We start from the raw sequence: 23,202 nt of genomic DNA, 5'->3' as shown, positions 1-23,202 counted from the left end.
AGGGAAGGCTTCATAATTTGCCTCATCTGGCCAGCATAATCATCCTGTTAAAAGAGGAGGAGTGACAAAAATCAATCTTTTTAATAAAAGTAGATTTTTAAAATGTGTAAATAAAGTAATAGGAAAGCAAAACAAATAATAGTAGAATATTTTTAGTATCAAATTATTAGGTAAAGCCAATTACCAATATAAATCAGAATCTGAAGGCTGCATATCATTTCTGGTAATTCCTGGGTTACTCAACCCCAGAAGCCATTTTACAAAGAGCATGCTACAGGATTAATGTTTTTCAGAAATACTAAAATTATAGATATCTTTTTTGACATATACTATTAAATGATATTTTTATAATTTTACATAATAAACATAATAAAATAATTGTCCTTAGGAAAAAGGAGATGTTTGTCATGATTTACAAAATTATATTTAATACAATCAAAAATTCTATGAAATTTTTTGGTACCTGATAAAATTTTATCTTCAAGAATTTAATATAGGGTTGGGTGTGGTGGCACATGCCTATAATCCCAGTGTCTTAGGAGGTTGAGGCAGGAGGATCACAAGTTCAAAGCCAGCCTCAGCAACTTAGACCATAAGCAACTCAGTAAGACCCTGTCTGTAAACAAAATACAAAAAAAGGCTGGGGATGTGGCTCAGTGGCAAAGTGCCTCAGAGTTCAATCCCAGGTACCAAAATAATAATAATAATAATAATAATAATAATAATAATAATAATAATAATCCTAAATAAACTGAGAAAAATATGGTTTTAATTCATTTAAAGGCTCAATACTGATGATATCGGTTCTCCCCAAACTATAGACCCATCAGTATCCTGATCAAATCACCAAAGACTTTTTTTTTGGTAGAAAATTACACAATTTCTTAAATGTACACAGAAAAGAAAATCACTGGACAACACAAGCATTTTTAAGTACAAATTTTTAAAACTTTCATTTCCTTATTTCAGTACTTACTATAAAATCTATAGTAATTGAGACTATAAAATTGGAGAAAGAATACTAGACACATTGAGCAATGGAGGAGGACAGAGTCCAGAAAACCTTTATGTGCCTATGTGGTCACTTGTCAATAACCTTGCAGAAGTACTTCAGAAATAATGCTAGAACAACTAGATATGCACATGCAAACTTTTAAAAAAGAACCTTGACTGCTACCTCATATGAAACATAAGAATTAATTCAAATGGATCATATAAATTTAAAACTATAATGTCTAGAAGAAATGATAGAACATCTATTTGACCTTTTGTTAGACAAAAATTTCTTAGATAGGAAACAAAAAATATAAACTATAAAAATATTGACATATTGGGTTTCATCAAAATTTTAAAATTCTGTTCTTTGGATGACATTATTACACTCTTAAGAAAGTAAAAAAAAAACAAGTATAGACTATAAGAAAAGGACTTGTATATGAAACTACTGAGGACTTATATATGAAACACTTAAGTAACATAAATTCAGTAATAAATTATTTGAACCATCATTTAACAAAGAAGAAATATGAAAGACAAGCACATAAAAATTCTCAACATGATCAACCATATATTTATTACAGAAATGCAGATTAAAACCACAATCAAATATCATTTTACCTATTAGAATAATTAAAATTATAATCCCAGTGACAGAAGAGGCTAAGGCAGGAGGATCACATGTTCAAAGGCAGCCTCAGCAACTTAGTGAGACCCTGCCTCAAAATAAAAAAGGGCTGGGGATGTGATTCAGTGTTTAAGAGCCTCTGGATTCAATTCCTGGTACTAAAACAAACTAACAAACAAAGAAGTGGGAAATTAAATTAATTGAAGGTACCAAGAGGCTAGGATGAGGAGCAACTAGAACTCTCATACATAATAAGAATACAAAATGGTGTGGCCACTTTGTAAAACAATTTGGCAATTATTTATAAGAAATTTTATGAAATTATGCATGCATTCCCCATGTGACCCAGCAATCCTGCATTTAGGTATTTATCCAAAATAAATAAAAACAAATATTCCTATATATGTGATGCTTAAAGTAACTTTATTCATGACCATCCAAAATTGAAATCAACCCAACTATCCATCAGCTGATGGAGAAACAAACAATGTAGCCATACAATGGAATACCACTCAGAAATAAAAAGAAATAAAGTACTCATGCATGCTACAACATGGACAAAACTCAAGGCAACATGCAAAATGAAAGAAGTTGAACACAAAGACTACACACAGTACAGCTGCACTTGCTTTACTTTCTCAAAAGACAAAACTATGGGAATAGTCAGATCAGTGTTTCACTGAGGCTGAGGGTAAGATTAGGCAATTGTGCACAAAAGGGCATGAGAGAACTCTTGAGTGATGAGCATATCTTATACCTTCAGTGCTATAGTGGTTACATGACTGTCTTTGTTTTTTATTTTTATTTTTTAATATTTATTTTTTAGTTGTAGTTGGATATAATATCTTTAATTAATTTATTTATTTTTATGTGGTGCTGAGGATCGAACCCAAGGCCTTGCCCATGCTAGGCGAGCATTCTACCACTGAGCCACAACCCCAGTCCTGTCTTTGCTTTTTAAAAACCATACAACTGAATATCTTTAAAGGAATATATATATACCTTATTAAACCTGACTAGGAATAATTAATGATATGTGCCACAAAATATTTTATGAATAAAAGATTAATTTATGATGGGGATATAACTACTAAATGCAGTAGACCATGATATTACTAGTAGATTTAAGGTATAATAAAGAACTTTTCCAAGAACAGCCAGAATAATAAATACTGAAATACATCCAAGTATATTTAGCAGTTTTACACACTTATTGTCCAAATTTCTATAGTTACATAGAAAAATTGAAGCCTCACCTCCATAACAGTATGAATATAAAATTAAAATGTCCCAATACTTAACAGGCCTCTTGCAAAATGAATACCCACCTAAAGACATGCTCCATCTCTAACACTAGCCTTCTCACTGCAGCAATGCTAGATTTTGAGAAGATCTCACAGTACAATACAAATGGATTTCAAAATAAAATTTTGAAAGCGTCACAAAGATGTAGAATTTCATGAAGCCCAAGAATATAGAGAATTGTTTGTTATAAAGCCACTAAAAAAATGAGGATTCGCCTGTTAAAATTTGAGTTTTAAAGAAGAAAAAATAACAAAACTGTTGATAGGCTCTTCAAAACAGAGGGTTTTGAGAGTCAAGTCAATAATGGGATCTTGGGGCAATTTTGAATCATTCGAGTTAAAGAAACATGTTTTCATGGTTCAAAAAGTATAATGATTTTAAAAGATACGTTGAAAAATCTTGTTCTGTCCCATTCCCAATCTTCCTACCCTCCTTGCCATCATTTCCAGTTTTTAGCCTCTTTAATGTTTTTGCATATCTCTCCAGAGTTTGCTTATGTAACACCAACTAAATGTGAACATATATTTTTATTTCCTTCCTTTTCTACATATCATATTATTTATGCTTTTCTTTGCTGTGTATTTTTTTTACAAAATAAAATAAAAATAATAATACCTTGGAGAATTTTCCCTCTCACAATGTAGAGAGCTTCCTTTCTCTTCTTTCACAAATGTGGTAGACAAAGATTTCCATGTCTTAAACCCCGAAACCTAATATATTAATATGTTACTGTACCTGGTGAAGAGGAATAAGAGTGCCAATAAGATGGCCCTAAAACACCACCAACAAAAAATCATCCTGGATAATGTAATGACAAGGCTATTTGAAAATAGAAGAGGTAACTGGAGTAATGCAATGTAAGAAGAACTTGACTGGCCATTGTTAGCTTTAAAAGTAAAAAAAGGTTGGCGGGCAGCAGCGGACAAGGTAAGGAATGTTGGCAGCCTCTAGAGCTGGGAAAGCAAGGAAGTTAATTTGCCCCTAGAATCTCCAGAAGGGAAAGTGGTCCTGCTACCCGCTTGATTTTAGCCCAGTGAGACCTACATCAGACTTCTCACCATCTAAACTGTAAAACAATAAATTTGTATGTTTTAGTTTTATGATAATTTGCTGTGAAAGTAATAGATAACATAGTCTACATATGTATGTATTATAATTTATTTAACTCATCCCTTATAGATAGACACTTGGGTTTCCCATCTTTTGGTATTTAATAGGTTTTTATAGTCGATATAGTCAGTAAATGACAGAGCTAGGACAAAAATCTGGGTATCTTGCCTCTAAATCCACAGTTCTTCATATTATGTTGTCTCTCATAACTTTATTTTCTGAGAATTTGACTCCTCCTCTATGACAAACACGTTGCTAGACTCCAGAATCCAGCAGCAACTTTTACTGTCAAACAGTAGGAATATGAATATCTAGAATTTGTCCTTAATCTGCAACCCCCAGAATGTGATTTGGGTCTCCTATTCTGTGTTTTTCTTAGTCCAAGGTTAGTGATATAGAACACTAGATTAAGAGTCCTTGAACATGGACATTAAGTCCTAATTCTGAACTTGGTGAATCACTTCAAAATTATCAGCCTGTTTCCTCTTCTCTAATAAGACCTAAAATGAACCTGATCTTTGGGAGGACCACTACAGCTCTATGACAAAAATAATTTCCACAATACCATAGCAGGGTGGAATATGAACACCTATATCTTACAGATGGAACAGCAGCTAAAACAGAAAAAAAATGACTACAAATTCTGTTTTGTTTTTGCTTTTTTTTTTTTTTCCTCAGTACTGAGGATTGAATATAGGATTTCTATACCACTGAGGGATTATACCACCAAGCTACATCCTAGCCGTTTTTATTTATTTTTTATTTATCTATTTTAGTTTGTTTATTTGTTTGTTTTGTGACACTGGGGATTAAACCCAGGGTATCATGCATAGTAGGTAAGTGCTCTACCACCAAGTTATGGTCAACACCTTTTTTTTTTTCTTTTTTCTTTTTGAAACAAAGTCTCCTGAAGTTGCCTAGGTTGAATTTGAACTCTTGCCTCATCCTCCCAAGTTGCGGGGATTACAGAGGTATGCGACTGTACCCAGTCAAATTCTATTTTTAATTTTGTACCATGGGTTGAGTGAGGAGAAGTACAAGAATTTTCTTCCTAAGCCCTAGAATTTCTCTGGGATTAGGTTCAGCTTTGACTTGAGTTCCATTCAATATCAACCACTTTCTCCCTGTGTGCTAATAAAGACGGGGACAATTGTGCACACATAAGCATATGACCACCAGCCTCTCTCTGACTGCTCAAAAAGCTCTGGTGATAATAAAGAAAGAAATTAAACTTCTGAGTCATGTTTAGATTTGGGCAGTAAAGTCACAGAGTCTGGATGGCAAATTCACAAATGTGACATATACATGTTCTCAGTGTTTAGTAATGGTGCTACTATCTGCATAACTAAGCTCTGAAACTGAGCATTTTTTATTTGGGGGAGAGTTTATTATTTTATAATTACCCTATTTACATTTTAATGTAAGAATTAAGAAGATGCTCATCCTTATTTTCTTTAATAACATTTCTAAATCAGCCTGAGACTGAATTGGCTTCACTCCTCAGTGTAGAAAATATGTTTATTGAAAAATCTGGAAGGCAAATTTGCACAGTAAACAGACTGCATTCTGCAGTTCTCCATTACCCATATAAAACGAACCAGGGAAGGCCTGTGCATTAAAATTCAATGTGACCTAGTTTAAGTGTTCTGTAGCCTGCTTTGTCCAGCTTTTACCATCTCAGTAGAACTCCACTGTTGGAAAGCAAAAGGACACAGCTTTATTTACACAATACAGTGTTATGTAAATGAGCAGGCATTAATCACAAACATTTCCCAAATGAACCTTTACAAATTAACACCATTAACTTTGCCAAGGGGCAAGCTTTGCAGTCCAGGAATAATATTCTTTCCAACTGATCCCAGACTTTTGCCCAAATGTATGCAGACCCCAATCTCTGTTTTCTTTTTAACCACCTTTTTTCCTCCAACATGGTAGAAGCTTAGTGAAGTTGTCCTTAGCCTGAATGCCCCCTTATTCTCCAATGAATGGATGCATTATAACGGTAGTATGGTCATAAATTGATAAGCCTAAATCTGAATTTTTGCCTTTTACCTGGAAGTGTCATTTCCAGAATTAACTTGCCAGGAAAATGAGCTAACATACACCTTAACAATTTTTTTGGAAGCCTGGAATGTAGCTCACTGGTAGAGTTTGCTAATACAGGCCTCGGGTTCAATCCACAGTACCTTAAAAAAAAAAAAAAAAAAAAAAGCTAACATTTCTTTCTTTTTGGCTAAGTGGAAACTTGGCAGATAGGAACTAATTTACATATTAATTTCAGTTCCTTGGAAATAGTAGCATAAGGATGATATGAATTTAAACAGATTCTTACATAAGAGCAGAGCAACTTGATTTTCTTATATATATTTTTAAAAACTTAGTTTGATAAAATATTATTACTTTTTTATGGCAGCATTATTATTATACTACTATTTCTACTATCACAAAACACAGTTTATTATAAATATCCTTAATCTATAACTGGGTCCTTTATGCTTTATAGGCAAATCAAATGAGAGCATAATGATCTTTTAAATCAAGTTTTATATACTTCAATTCAATATACCTGAAATTTTGGAATTCATCATTAATACCACAATACTGTCCCTAAGTTGACTCCATAGGCTTTCATTACTCATTTGGAGCTGATTCATTTGATTTTTAAAACTTACAGTATTACTTTTTGAATAGCATCTCAAATTTGAATCACATTATAGTTCACAATTTTTAATTTTATCTTACTTGGTAGTACTTTCTAGGTTTGTGATTTTTGTTGATGTTGTTCTTTGTGTTTATTTTGGTTTGGGGTTATCCAATATCTTTACCTCTTATTTCACCCCTCTCTTCTTTTGGCTATATTATTTATGCTTTCTCATGTCCCAATACAAAGAGATGACCTCATGCCCTTTCATTGAATTCCATTAGGATGATTAAGTACAATGGGCAGGAAGTTGAAGGTTTGCTTATAAGTTAAAATAGTAGGGGGACCAAGTATTTGTCATTTGTGTGAATATTTCCGTAGGTGACTTTCTTTACTGTAAATTTCTCTGAAATTTCAGAAAATGTAGTCATTCAATATCACCCTCAGTTCCCATGACTACATTAGTGTACAGTTTGTATTTCTGCAGTGCCACCTACTCTGGATTTGTGTCTTTGTCATCTTTCCAGCTTTCATTTTTTTCATTTATAAAATCATATTATAAAGTTATATTCTCCTGGATCTTTCTCTCATTCTTTTGAGTTTTTATCTTGTTCTGTTCCCACTTCCTGATTTCTTTTAGCAGCTAAAATAATACAGTGCATAAACCAGCTGCCCCCATGGGCCATCTGTCATTTCAGAGGCCCTAGTGCTGTCTCTGCTCTAGAGGCCCTGGCCTCATCCTGCAGAGACCTAGGCAGTCATGAGATTAGAGAAAAAGCTACAACTTTGGGTCCCACACTCACTCCCTTTCCACTTCATGTTGGCGGGTCCTCCACCTCCTCTGGCCAACAAACCTAACTCCACCTCTCCACCTGCTGCCATGAGGCAGCAAGTCCCTGCAGCAGCTGTGGTTGTCTGAGAAGTCAGAGAGGCCAGGACACAGAAACCCAGTTAGCCACTGCCTTTGAAGATGTCTCTTACAGCAAAAGCAGAAAAGACCCTAGCCATAAGGCATTTGCTTGGGCTTTCTGAAGGATCAAGCTGTTTATTATGATGATGATGATGATGATGATGATGATGATTATGATGATGATGTAACATTCTTCTATGGGTTTCTGCCAATTTGCTATTGACTTCTTTGGCTGCTTTTAACTCTTATCAGTGTTTCTCTTCCTTTGTGTTCTATAAACCTCTTTCCTTTGTTCTCTACTCAATCTTCTCCCTCTCCTCTTCTTTTTCCCTTCTTCCTCTTTCTCTGTAGAAAAATAGAACAAATATTCTTTTTTGCCTGTCTTTCTTGAACATTTTTAGTGTCTTTATTAAGCGATTTTTTAGCTTAATAGCTAGATTCATTGCTTTAAATTCAGAAGTACTTCACTTAAAATGACCTCTAGAAGGTAAAAAAAAAAAAAAATACTAAACCTTTCATTTGGAACTCTAACCAGTGTAGTATTTTTTAAAAAATAAGTTTATCTTATACTTCCAGAATTTTCAGTCACTAATAACAGGGAAAACTTTTTCAAGTTTTTTAAAATATTTTTTAGTTATAGGTGGACACGTATATATACTATTTAACTAGTATATAATATAGTTTAACTTTATTTCTATGTGGTGCTGAGAATCAAACCCAGTGCCTCAACACATGGTAGGCAAGCACTCCACCTCTGAGTCACAACCCCAACCCTAATAGGGAAAACTTTTAAACATTCAATTCCCAATATTTGACTCTCCACCAAGACCACTGTCACATATTTCCAACAAACATCTACACGTGTGTTAAAGCTATGGATTAATGGCTCCCTCTCTCACATATATGTATACAACCACTGCCACTCACCCATTCACATCTTCTCTATTTCTCTTGAAAGCTCTTGAGGGTAGAAACTAACTCCTTTATAGTTCTATTTATATAAATATATATAAATTATATATAGTAGGTCCTTTATATCCATGGGTTCTACCTCCATCGATTCAACCAACCACAGTTCAAAAATATTTGGGGAAAAATGCATCTGTAGGGAATATTTATATTCTTTTCTTATTGTCATTTTCTAAACAACACAGTATGACACTATTTATACAGCATTTGCATTGTATTAGGCATTATCAATACTTCAGACATTATTTAAAGAGTATAGGAGGATATATATAGGTTATATGTGAATACTCTGTCATTTTATATAAGAAAATTCAGCATCCACAGATTTTTATATCCAAGGGAGGTCCTGGAACCAATCCCTGACAAATACTGAGGGATGACTAGATGTATAATTATGTATAAGTTATATATTTGGGTATTCAAGGGTGCTATTTTCCCTATGCTAATATAGCCTCCTATTTAGAAACAAAATAAGCCATGGAAGTTGGTCCTCGCTGAAAAGTAAGTTATGATGAGGGGATTGGAGAAGTCACACTTAAATGGAACTCTGCAGCAGATGATTAAATAAAGAGATACCACAGGGATAATAATCTTATTGCTGAGCTAGGAACTGAAAAGCTGGTTTTAAAGTTTATATCTGCTGTTAAGCAGTACAAATTATTAGATAAATGAATAATATTGTGAGTTTGAAAAACCAACTGATTCTGTCAAGAGAAAAAGGTACAGTACTAAAAATAGAAGGAATCAATAGCATCAAATGGAAAATCTAGAAAATGATAACCAGCTTTTGTCAAACATTTTACATTTTTCCCATAAATAAGACTATTTATATTGATTCTTAGGTTTGGAGGGTAGTGAAGCAGATAGGAGGTAATTAAAAGCATAAATCTCCAGAGCTTGGGAAGGTAATTCTCTGTTTTTCAGCCAGAGCTGACAAAATGATGAACATTTTTTGCTTCAACTTGACAGAATTATAGCGTGATTGCATGGAGCAGGGACATATTGTGCTGAAAGTTTTGCTCAATAGCTGCTCTTTAACAAAGCTCCTAAACTTTATTCAATTTTTTTAAGCATATAGTAGTTATTACTTTTTTAAAATCTAATGTTTACAGTAGTACTATAATATGAAGACATCACAATCTTTCTCAGCATTGCCTTAATTTAAATAGATATTTGGATAATTTAGAACTGTTTCAAAATTCATCATTGAAAAAAAAAGAGACTAAGTTTAAAATAAAGATTTTTAAAAGTAAGCATTATGTCTTAAAAAACTCATCAGAGCCTATATTTAAGTAATGGGGAAATTATGCATCAGATATAATTCAATATTTTTCTGTTTATTCTTTAAACACATAGATGCCTCACATAGGATGTAACTTTAGTTCTTTATATGTATTAAATAATATAAAAATTTGGATGATTAGCCTAATACATGTTGTGAAGAACATAAATATGAATTATACAATGAAAATATCAATACCCACCCCACCCCTCAGCAGGATACATTTTCAACAGAAAACCATTAACTAACTACAATTTACTGTCACTATTACAAGCTTTGGTACATTTCCATTAGGTAATTGGTTTGCTGAACAAATGTTAATAACACCTTTTAAAAAATATATTATGGGTGTTCTTTTCTTCCTGTGTAAAATCATGTGTTAGTAATGACCCTTTTAGTGAAAACTGGAGAAAAAAAAAAGCCATTTTCAAGTCATTTTGTTGAATTTTTTCTATCTGAAAGTTTTCTTGTTACTTGGGAGAAGACTACTTAAGGTTCCTGTATTTTGCATCTTCACTCTTCACTTAGTTAAGATTGGTTACAAAATCCCTAACGAGAATACAGTGTTTCACTTGATTTTTGTGTGTGTGTTTAGGATTTCCAGCTACAAATGTATTCAACATATAATTAACAACAGATAGAATTTCTAGGCTGAACACTTGCAGGTTTCCAAAATGATTAGTAGTTGGTTTAAAGTTTACATTCAGACTTTATTTAGGACATGTTTGGTTTCCCATAGCTTATCTTTTTATTCTGAATGCTTCAGTGGACAGTAGGTGGAAATTCGCACAACCTTTCCAACAAGAAACAAAAGGTATTATTTAATATAAGACAAAAACAAAAAGAAGCTGGATGGAACAAAAAAATAAGCTTATCTATTTCACTGCATTAACTATGTGGCTGACTTAATATATAGCTCAGAATAATCTGTGAAAGAGGTACCTTTTAGCTGCTTTCACCTTTCAAGCAGCTCTTTGAATAAAGTGACAGCACCTGCTTGGAGAACTTTAAATATGGTTGGTCTGCAGAAAGAGCAGCTCTCCAGGAAAATCTGATAGGCTGGTGAACCTTATAATGCATGATTTGGGACCTGGGTAGGAGGAGAGGATGGCACATGAGGAAGTATTGCTTTAGCCAATTTCTAAAATTTCAAGACTTTGTTAACAAAATAGTGTAACCAATTAATATGCGTTTTTAATGGAAAATAAAGAAGCAGTGAACTTGTTCCTAGACAGGAAAGGAACATCAAAATAGTTCCTCCCTCAAATGGAATGTGTGAAGAACATACTCATAGACCTGGTTATCTAGCTAGGGAAACAAAATAGTACACTTAGAATCTACTGAACCAAATAGCATTAAGTGTGTCCTAATGTAAATTTAGGAAAGGTGAAAGCGTGTGAGCTAGAATAATCATGAGTGGAAAGCTAGCCTTTGATGGATGCCTCCTCTTCTGCCAGCCCCTATACCAGATATTTTCCACATGTATCATCTCCATATATTCAAAAGGGTTCCTGGAGGAGATGAAACTGACAGAGACTTGGGAAGTGGTCAGAGTTTGAGGGAGAGATAAATGAATAATTAAAAAATTCTAGAGTCAAAACAGATAGAGCTCATTAAGGATCTGGTCCATGGAATCCATGAATCCCGAAAACTGCAAAATTTTCATGTCTATATACCTGAAACCAACATTACTTACAACAGGTGACTGAATCATCCCTTCTCCTGGGGTGAATGTTCCACAACTTTCTTTGTCAACATGTTACAGAATATGGTCACTTTGAATGACTAGTATTTCATCTTATCTAAACCTAAGGAAGGAAGGAACCAAGCCTTGGCCTGAACATTCTCTCCCTCTTCCTCCACTTTACTTTTGAGTTCTAGGATGCCTAGAGAGCAAATATAGTGTTCAGTAGTTAGAAAACAGGTCTGATTAACTAGGTCTTCCCAGAATACATCTTACTTTTAAGGTAATCTGGGGGGAGGGGGGAGAATATAGCTCAAATCTTAGTAATTTGTATTACCTTCAGATTAAAAAGTTTGTTTAGCTCTAAAAAAAAATGATGATTTTATTACTTTGGGTTTTTTTTTTGTTGTTGTTGTTGTTTTGGTTTGGTTTTTTCCTTCTTTGTTTCTTGGTGTTAAAGCACATAACAAGTTTAAACATAAATTTCAATTTTAATGAAATTAGCCAAAATCAGTAAAATATTTCAAGTAAAAGCTAAAATTGATATTTATCAAACAAGAAGAGTACACATCACAGTTGACATGTTCATTCTTATATTTAAAATACAAAAATTCCAAGTAGACATGTCAAATGAAGAAACTGAACTATCTCAAGATTTGTTTCTTTATCTTTAACATTCTATCATGTGTTTATTTCAAATCACCTACTGAAATACCAGAGCAGGAGTGGCACAGGGTTTGCAAATATGAATGGCATCTGAACTGATATGGAATGATTCCTATCTATTAGGAACTTACTCTTAAAATGAACAGGTGTAGTGAAGTCACTGTGAATTGAAGAGTTCAATTGTGTAACTACAAGTCCTCTATATTAACTTCCATGTAGTTAATTAAAACCATAAATAAACCAGGTGTGGTTGCATAAGCCTGTATTACCAGCGGCTCAGGAGGCTGAGACGGGAGGATTGCCAGCATTAGCAAAAGCAAGGCACTAAGCAACTCAGTGAGACCCTGTCTCTAAATAAAATACAAATTAAAGCTGGGTATGTGGCTCTGTAGTCGAGTGCCCCTGAGTTCAATCCGCAGTAATCATCCCCCCCTTAAAAAAACCTAAATAAGAAAAATGTGCTAATTGTTTTTGTTTGTCTGCAGTACTGAGGATTGAACAGGGGATGCTCAACCACTGAGCTATACCCCCAGCCCATTTTATTTTTAGACAGGGTCTTGCTGAGTTTCCCCCTCTGGCCTAGAACTAGCTATCTTCCTGCCTTAGCCTCCCAAGTGCTGGGATTACATGTATGCTCCACCACACTCAACAAAAATGTGCTAATCTTAAATTTACATATATTATTCTTAAAACTCAACTGTAAACCAAAGTATTTGTTTAGAATTTAGATCCAAAAAAATATTTTGTCAGGGAGGAGTACTTTATTACCATAGTTTAGAATTACCAGCATTTAATGAAAATAAAAAGTAGACTGCTATTTTTTTTAGTCAACTTTATTATTTAAATTGTCTACAGACAGTGCAAAACCTTATTTCCTGCACGTAAGGTGAACATTCCCAGAGCCCCACCTTCAGTATATCACAAATGATCCATGTTCAATTAATGGGAATTACAGTTCTGCTTTAAATTCATGTTATATTTAGAATGAGCAATTCATACTGAAGAATGCTGATCATCAAATAGTTTCTTTTTTATCTTTGATTATGCCCACCAAATATTCTCTGAAAATCAGCTTTCATTATCAGTTCAGAGATCTGAACTGTGAGCTAAAGAAGATAATCTAGTTTTTGCTCTGGAAAGAAGTAAGTAACATTTTATGAGAGGCACCTATGGAATCATTCCTTCTATGATGATTGGGGGTTTTTACATCATAAATTTATTGCCTTTTTTCTTATGTCATTTGGGATGAAGAGAAAAGTCTAGATTTACTAAAGGAGTAGGTAGGTTATTTGTTATAGTTTTGTAAATGAAATTGTTTACGCCAACAAAATGTCTTATACATACTTTTAAAGTAAAAATACCAACAATCTCTTTGTGATTTAATTTACATTCACACAGATGGTCACAAAAGGAGGTATTTATTAATATCTGTAAATGTTGGGGAAATGATAGATGTCTACATTTGTAAAATGCCAGAATAGAATTACTGAGTTCACAGATGGAGATTTAAAAATTAAAAATTTGAATATCTGACATTCTTTTCAAGCTAGCTTTCTAGAGATTTAGACATTGAATAACTGTCTTTTGCATAAATTTCCATTTTTATAAATCCAGTAAATTCTTATTAATTTAGACTACATTAATTAGGGATTTGTGATAATTCAGGTATAGATGAATTTTATTTATTTTTGTTTGGTCCAAATTCTTTCTTCAAAGATAATGCAAATGAGAATTGCAAAGGAGGTGGAAACAGATTTAGAATACCAGCAGAAATGATTTTTCAAGCACACTTCAGCACTTTAAGGGCATTCATTAAAAACACCAGCAGTGATAAAATCTAAAATAATTCTTATACATATTTAACAAATATAATCTCTTGTAGCAAACAGTTATGTACTAACAGCACTTCTTCAAAAACGTTTTACTTTTGAGGTTTTTTTTAATAATTTCATTGTGTCCATCACCCAAATTTTAGTCTCATTAGTACAAGTTTTCTAAAATTATAAATATTTAGTAACATCTAATACTCTTCTCTCTTTTAAAGAAAATTAATATTTTCATTACTTGGTTAACATCTCTCTGAAAGTCTTTCTGGTCTTTGAACACAAGTAATATCTAGATCCATATTTAAGGCCAAACAACTATTGTTTTGAGGTCTGAGTTATCCAATTAATTTATCCACACTGATCATATTAGGTGAGTCAAAGATAAATCACTGATTCTGTGTTTTGACCTAAACTGATCTTGATAGACAAATGATCAAACCATTGAATAGAAAATTTGTTTTTTCAAAATTAACAAGGGAGAGAATTGAACAACAGCAGATGAGGTAGAGAGGGATGATGGGAGGGGAGGGGAGGCGGGATAGTAGGGGATAGGAAAGGTAGCAGAATACAACAGTCACTAATATGCCATTATGTAAAAATGTGAGTGTGTAACCGATGTGATTCTGCAATTTGTATTTGGGGTAAAAATGGGAGTTCATAACCCAATTGAGTCAAGTGTATGAAAGATGATATATCGTGAGCTTTGTAATGTCTTGAACAACCAATAAAAAAAATATTAAAAAAATTGAGCATTGAAGTCCGTTGGGAATCTGATCACTTTACACCAAGATTTAGTCAAGCAGCCAGAACCTTCAAAATCCTAAAAACCAGTGACCCTCACTTTAGTCCACTACTTCCAGTCATAGCCTCTGTAATCAGTTGGTACATGTGGCTTTTTATTTTATATTGATGATGACAATGATGATTGTTTCAGCTAGCTCTTTTGCTTCTGTGACCAAAAGGCCTGTTAGAACAATTAAGGGGAGGAAGGAACCCAGGAACAAGGCCCTGGGTTCCATCCCCAGCACCACAAAAAAAAAAAAAAAAAAAAAGGAGGAAAGGTTTATCTGGTTTATCTGGGAGTTCACAGTTTCAGAGATCTCAGTTTACAAAAGACCAGCTCCATTTCTAGGGGCTCAAGGTGAGGCAGAACATCATGGCAGAGAAAAGCAGTTGGGAAGATGGCACCAAGAAGCAGAGAGGGAGAGAGACTTCCTTTACAGGGACAAAATATATCCCCAAGACATGCCTCCAATTACCTACCTCCTCCAGCCATACCCAATCTGCCTACAGTTACCACCCACTTAATCTTTTTTTTTTTAAATTATTTTATTGTTGGTTGTTCAAAACATTACATAGTTCTTAATATACCATATTTCACAGATTGATTCAAGTGGGTTATGAACTCCCATTTTTACCCCGTATACAGATTGCTGTGTCACATCAGTTACATTTCCATTGATTTACAAATTGCCTTTCTAGTGACTGATGTATTCTGCTGTCTATCCCATTCTCCACTGTCCCCCCTCCCCTCCCCTCCCCTTCTCTCTCCATCCCCTCTACTATAAATCGTTTCTTCCACTTATATAATTTTTCTCCTACTCCTCCTTTCCTCTTATATGTAACTGTGTATAACCCTGAGGCTCACCTTCCAATCCCACTTAATCTTTATCAGAAAATTAATGTGCTGATTATGTTAAAGACTCTCATAACTCAGTCATTTTACCTCTAAACTTTCTTGCATTTTCTTACACATGAGCTTTTGAGGGACACCCAATATCTAACCATAATGATGATGAAGATGATGATGATGATGATGATGTGAAAGAGAGAGATCCAAGCAGAAAGTCGGGAACCTGGAGGAGTAGGAGGTTTTCATTTCATTATTACCACTCTTGTTACCAGAATTTTCATTCTATTAGTCACCTAGCATCCTCAAAATTCAAACTATTCCTAACCAGTGTTGCTCATCTCCAGTCCAGTTCCTGCCATTCTCCCCATTGTTTGCAGTGCTTTAGCCAAAACGGCTTGCTTTCACTTCCATGAATATTCCAGGTCACTTCTGCCCCACCTGCTTTCAGTCTAGTTCTTACTCCTATTCTCCTTCTTTAGGTCTCACCTCAAATGTTTCTTCATTAAAGAAGTTCTTCTGGACTATAGTCTAAATTAGTTCCACCCCATTAATAATCTTATCACACTCACTAAACTCCATGGTCTGTATTACAGTTAGTAAATGTGTCTTTATTTACATAACTCTTTGTTTAGTATCTGTTCTCCGAACATGTACGCATGGACACATGCACACATGTACGTAAATGATTATTGATTGCATAAGGACAGAAACTGGGTCCATTTTGTTCATTGCTCACTCCCTGCTACCTACATAAACATTTCTTGAATGATCCTAAAGGGGATTTTTAACTGATGGCAACCTAAGGATTGGTTGAGAATTACTAAATCCATTCTTTGTAGTTAAAACTATATCTTACATGACCTTAAAGGCCATGCCCCCAAACCAGTTTTCACTCCAGATCATCCTCTCTAAGGAAATAGAGATCATCTTTTACCAGGGTGGCTAAAGGTTAAGAGTCCCTGTTTTGGACCCTCTTTGGGGGGGTGTTCTGACCTGGACTTGCAACCTACTTCAGGATCTTATGATGTAATGCTAAGAGCCCAATCTTTTAGTTTGAAGCCAGGGTCTTCCATTTCTGATTTGGCAATAACTTAACTTTTCAGAGTCTCTGTAAACTTCAACTAATAATGTTTGCTCTGTATGGTTTTGTGAGGCTGAAATGAGATACTGCATGTGAAATGCTTAGCACTGTGCTGGTACATAGCAAAATGTAAATGGCAGCTATTTGTCACTACTTTTATTATTGAGTTTAGAGAAATTTTTGTAACCTGACATTGTGTTTACAGCCTTTCTGGCATTGTGTTCTCTTTATGGCTGTGTATTCTTCTCCTCTTTGAAGCAGTAGGTCAGGTGCTATCATTTTCCTTGGGACAGTATCTATAAATAAGACCTTTATTTCAACAAGCATGGCTACCACTATATTTTTTTGTGCAGCATTATAAAATATTCTTTTAGAATATGAGAAACTCAGATTATTTTTCAGCTATTTAATGAAGTTGCTTTGAGATTACAGAAAAGTAGTTTAATACTTAAGATGTTGTCATACTTCACAAAGACTGTAGTTCCTCCTTGGTAGCCATATTTTTTTAATTAGTTTTACTTTTGAGATTTTCACTTTTTTTGGTCTCTATGTGTTAATGACTTATCCATCCTACTTTTCTGGTGGCTCTTTTTCTCTATTCTATGCTGATTTCTCAACCTCATCCTACCTGTTAAGTATAATTACTGTTCTATTCTGCTCCCTGTACGAATTTTAATTCCTCAGGAGACTCATCTACCTCCAGAGTCTCATCCATAATCTTATCATATGGTTCCCAAAGGTTGTCTCCACCCCAGGCACTTTCCTCAAGTACCAGTTGTATTTCCAGTCATCTGCCGAACTGTGCCACTGTGCAGCCCATGAGCAACCAGACAGAAAATGCTCAGAATGAATCTTCATTTTCCTCTGCAAAATTTCTTCATCAACCCTAACTACACTTTTTTGTTATTTTGTCCCTTTTCCTGCCATTTAGATATGAAACTTTTAAAGTCAACTCTAAGTATTTTTTCTTTCTCTACTTGTACTTTAATTCTACTGCCAAGTAAAAAAAGACTTTTTCTTCATTCATTTATTCATTCGTCCATTCCTATCATCAGTATTTATCAAATGCCTCCAGTGTTTCAGGCAGTGTGCTAAGTGCAAGAAATGCAGCGAAGAGAAAAGAAATTTTATGTGTACAAGCTTTAATGAAGGTTATTGTCTGTTTGAGAAGACAAACATTAATCAAATGGTTATATAAAGTAATAAATGAAATTTAAATGGTCATAAGTACTATGAAGGGAAGAATCCAAAAAGTTAGGATATTACTAGTAGTCTAGGGGATCACAGAAGGAAGGAAAGTCTGAGCTGGGTTCTGAAGGATGAATAGAATTAATTAATAAAAGAGAGAATGGATAGTATTCTAGGCATGTGCAGAAAGTCAGCCCTGGACTTACACTGAAGCCATGTTGTTATTCCTCAGAGAGGAACCAAAGTTAGAGTAGAGAGGGAGTAGGGCATAAAGGTCATGAATATTAAGATTTTACATTTTAATCCAAGAACAGTGAAAGGCATGTGGGTTTTGAACCAAGGAATGACATAAACAGATTTGAGTTTTGAGAGTACCACTCTGTGGAGAACAGCTGGCACAAGAGCTTTAGGGGCCTTTGTTAGTATCACTAAGAGACCATTGTAGAGTCCAGGGAATGATGGAGGCATCTTGGACCAAGTGTTGTGGTAGATATAAAGAAATCAGCAACAGATAGAGAACAGTGCTATTGATAGAAAAGGAACACTAGAAGAGGACTAGGTAGTTTGGGTAGTAAAACAGACACACATGATCCCATGAGTTTGGCATGGAACTTATGTTCAGGTGCTTTAGATATCCAAGTGGATATGTGTCTGTAAAACTTCATTATTCTGAATTTGGAGCTCAGAAGAGAGATTGGTGAAGAAATGATTGTATAAGTTGTAATGTGGGTGAGATTGAACAGGGAGTAGATTGGAAAGTTTGAAGTGGGAACTCAAAAAGACCTAAGAGTGAATCTTGTATCAACATTTAATGACTGTGCCAGGAAAGATGGGTCTGCTAATGGTTCTGAAAAGAAAGAAGAGGGAAATCAACCTGCAGAAGAGCCTGGGGCAAAGTGTCTTCCTAAAACAAGCAAGAGACTAGTAGCAAGAAGCATGCCTGCATGGTCAAGTGAGAAGAGTGAAAGATGCTCTCCATTTTAGGATTTAAGGCACTGCTGTCTCAAAATTCTCTACTTCAGCAAACTGAGGTGGAATAGATTAAAGGAGAGAAAATGGTGACTCATATATAACTGTATTAATAAATTCATCTGTGGGATGTTTTATTTTGGATTGGGGAGGTTTGAGCTTGTTTAAATGTTGAGAATAAGGATATGTTTGCAAGAGAGAGAGGTTGAATATAACATCTTAAAAAAGATAAGAGATAATAAATAGGCACAGGGGAGGCAAAGGAACAGCATCTCTGGATAGAAAAACTTGCTTTAATAAGAGGAAAAGCCCAAGCACAGGGGCGCACACCTGTAATTCCAGCTACTTAGGAATTAAGCAAGAGGATCCTAATTTCAAGGCCAGCCTCAGCAACTTAGCAAAACTCTTTCTCAAAATAAAATTTAAAAAGAGATAAGGATGTAGCTCAGTTCTGAACTAGTGTGTGTAGGGCCTGGGTTTAATCCCCAGTACTAAAACACACACACACACACACACACACACACACACACACACACACATGGAATAAGCTTTTTCTCTGTAAAAGTCCTAGCTTTTGATTTATAGTGCCCCTGAAATCTGTCTTTAAGAACCCCATTATTCCCTGTCTTGCTATGAAAGAACCTTGTAGTTACTTTCCCATCTTGCCTCCTAGTAGGTCTTCATGCTATCAGATTATACTAGAACTAAAGCCCTTAGTGGCTTCTCATTACTTACCTAATTATGCTATTAATTAATTACTCACCTGCAATTTAGTATTTAGAGCCTAAATAATATGCTACTTACAATATTTTCTTCCCACTTTTTCTCTACACATACCCACATTTCACTGAAAGTGGATAATTCTCACCTCCATAAACATAGGGATTGGTTTTCTGGACATATTTTTCTTATCATAGTCTTCTCATTGGGAGTATGTAGCTCTGCCTTTGAGATCTTTTCCACTGCTAAAGACCTGTCTAGCAGCCCTTTCTTTTACTAAAATTTTATGCCATTTTATCAAGCTTGTTTCACTTCCGGTAGATTAATATCTTATATGTGAAAAAGATTGACCAGATTCATTTGGAACAAAAACATTTAATTTAATCTGGTGGTTTACTGTAGAGGGTTAGCATAACTCAGTTTGGCTAAGTGGTTTCTTAAGATGTAGTTTTATTATTTTCTCTTATTTTTATATATGTTAAAAGTATATTAATCCTTGAATATTTCACTTAATTTTTAATTATAAAATGTATGCTGGCTTTTAATAATTATAGTTTAGAGTTTTTGAGTGTGAAATTTACAAAAACTGATTTTGTAAAACAGGTTTTCAAATGAGTGATGGTAAATAAATAATTATATTGTGTGTGTATGTGTGTGTGTGTTTGTTTTGGTACCGGGAATTGAACCCAGGGGCACTTTACCACTGAGTCACATACATAGCCTTTTTCATTTCTTATTTTGAGACAAGGTCGTAATCAAGTTCTGAGGACCTCACTAAGGTGCTGAAGCTGGCTTCAAGCTTGCTGACCTCCTACTTCAACCTCCTGAGTCACTGGGATTACAAGCATGTACCACCACACCCAGTTAAATAACAACATATTAAATATGTACAATATTACTAAAGCTATTCTTCAACCAATTTTCTGAACATGGCACTTTCAAAAGTACTTTGCAACTCTTGTCTACATTAGGAATATTCACTGAATAGAAGAAGACATGATGCAAGTTCTAATTTTAGATTCATTTTGTATCATTTATGTAAATTTCTTTAATATGGAAATAGAAGTGAGTGTAATACCTCCTGGACTGATTAAAAATTAATGTGTGGAAGCCTGAGAGCCTAATTTAAAATACCATCACAAGACTTGAGTTAGCTGTATAGTCACAGGTTTAATGTGGAAACTTGAATTATATTGCATTACTTACCATTGAGTAACGAAAACTGCTCTATGAAGCAATGCATTTCCCCACCAAAAGATAGCAACACTCTCATGCATGTTAGCAACTTGGAATATAACTGTGAAATCACTACAAAATTTGAGATACCCTTCTTTATATTTCAAGGTTGCTGAGAATTAATAAAATTCTCAGCTTAATAAAAGGCAAAAATAATTTGAAGGAGGTTGGTAACTTCCAATTTCAAATACTATTGAGAAAACTATAAAATAAATGACAAGGATTTTAATTATCGATAAATCCTGAATACTTTATGTTGTATTGTAAAAATAAAAGATCATATCTACGTTTCAAAAAATTCTAAGGTTTAGAAGTTCTAAAAGTTTAAATCCCCATGTGCATAATTCTCTAAGAAAATTAGATATTTTCCTAAATTATAAATGTTGCCATTATTTCATATTCGAGAATTTTGTTAGTGTACAGAGCACTTGTTTTCTTACTATGGGTGTAATAATTTAGAGTATATGATTTACTGAGTGCATTCTCTGTGGCATTCATGATTGCTTCCCTCTATGATTTGAGAGAGAGTTAAGGGAATACTTTTCCAGGGTCCAAATTTACTTCATCATACCTCAATTAAATTCTAAAACACATACAAGGAGTTTATACATAAATTTATCATAACATTGACTTAGTTATTGATACTCAATCCAGAACACAGAGTAAATACACCTTTCAAAAATTATAAAATCATAGTGTAACAAAGAGGGTTATTAAGTAAGAATTAGCATTTTCTTAGGGTAAGCATCTCAGATACTTCTTAATAAATTTCTAAAGAGTTTTGATGATATTAAATTATGAATATATAAAATTATTTATTATCTCTTGCCTATGTTGAAAAAATTCACAAATATTCTTCCATTATGTTAATGGGGGAGTATTTTTCAAAATATAATCTTTTTTTTTTTTTTTTAAAGAGAGAGAGAGAGAGATAGAGAGAATTTATTTTAATATTTATTTTTTAGTTATTGGCGGACACAACATCTTTGTTGGTATGTGGTGCTGAGGATTGAACCCGGGCCACACGCATGCCAGGCGAGCGCGCTACCGCTTGAGCCACATCCCCATCCCAAAATATAATCTTTATACTTTTTATTATTCAGTAATAGAAATAAGTTGTTAATTTTCTGGGTTGAGTTTTACCTTAACATGCCTATATGATAAACCTGGCTTTTCAAAAGAGATAAATTTTTAATTATGACCTAATTTGAAATTAAGTTGAGAACTATGAGAAAAAGAGAAAAATTGAACAAATGAAAAGATTTGGACTCAGATCACATTAGATATAGCCACTACAATTTTACTGTAATGTAGAAGCAGCATCTTATGGTGTCATCTTTTTGTAGTCAACATGCCTAATAATCAAACATTTAATTTTCAGTATAAAATATTGTGATGTTTTCCATTTTTACATGGGAACTTTTTTAAAGGTAGCACAATGTATCAACTTTTCCCTATTGTCCTCTTTGTCTCTGTGTGTTCTAGAGAAGCTGAAAAGCAGGGAACATGCTATAATTCATAGGACTCAGTACCCTAGGACATGTTTTTCTCTTTGCTGGAAATACCTCCCCTTCTACCATGCCACTTCAGAGCCCTGCCCGTGTAACAGGACCCAGCTCTGAGGCCCCTTTTCATGAAATTTCCATGGCCCAATCAATCTGAAGAGATTTTTCCATTTCTCTGATTCCTGCAATTCTTGGTTGGTCTGTAACTGTTTCCCATTTTTTGCTTTGGATTATAGTTATGTATGTGCCTTTCTTTCTTTTCTTCCAACCACCACTCTTGAGAGTAGGGAGTCTTTATTTTTAATTTTTCACAATGTCTAACATTTGGCAGGTGTTAAATAATTCTTCAAAGAATAAATAATCATGTTTCTCCCTTGTTAGTTTTCTCTGTTTTATGGAAGCTTGTTAGACATGTTTAATTTGAAATCTTAGTATATAGGATTTGTTTGGTTTTTTTGTTTGTTTTTAATTAACTGACTTCTGCTATTTTCCTTATAACATTGTCTACCACTTTGGCATATAAGATATCAAAAAACCTGGCACAGTGGTATATACCTGTAATCCCAGCAATTTGTGAAGCTGAGGCTGGAGGATCTCAAATTCAAGCCAGCCTCAACAATTTAGTGAGGCTATGCAGCTCCGCCATTTATCGAGACCCTGTTTCTAAATAAAAAAATAAAAATAAAAAATAAAAAGGGGTGGGAATGTGGCTCACTAGTAAAATACTCCTGGGTTCAATTCCCTATACCCCCCCACCAAAAAAAAAAAAAAATCTCTAAAATGGATGTCAGCAGTTTTCATGACATTAAAGAAATTTAATTAATTGAATAGGCTTAATTAGTTTTTCAAATGC

The 23,202-nt window shown here is 34.2% G+C and overlaps 1 protein-coding gene across 7 annotated transcripts in view; it reads left to right on the top strand.

The window, feature by feature from the left end:
* ZNF385B (zinc finger protein 385B) overlaps window positions 1–23,202 on the top strand; it is a 389,695-nt gene that overhangs the window by 325,445 nt on the left and 41,048 nt on the right. The gene's annotated exons all lie outside the window — the stretch shown is intronic.

Source organism: Spermophilus citellus (genome assembly GCF_964194105.1).
Source record: "Spermophilus citellus genome assembly, chromosome: 11".
Classification (NCBI taxonomy): domain Eukaryota; kingdom Metazoa; phylum Chordata; class Mammalia; order Rodentia; family Sciuridae; genus Spermophilus; species Spermophilus citellus.
Note: the sequence above shows the minus strand (reverse complement) of the source record. Positions and strands in the feature narration are given on the sequence as shown.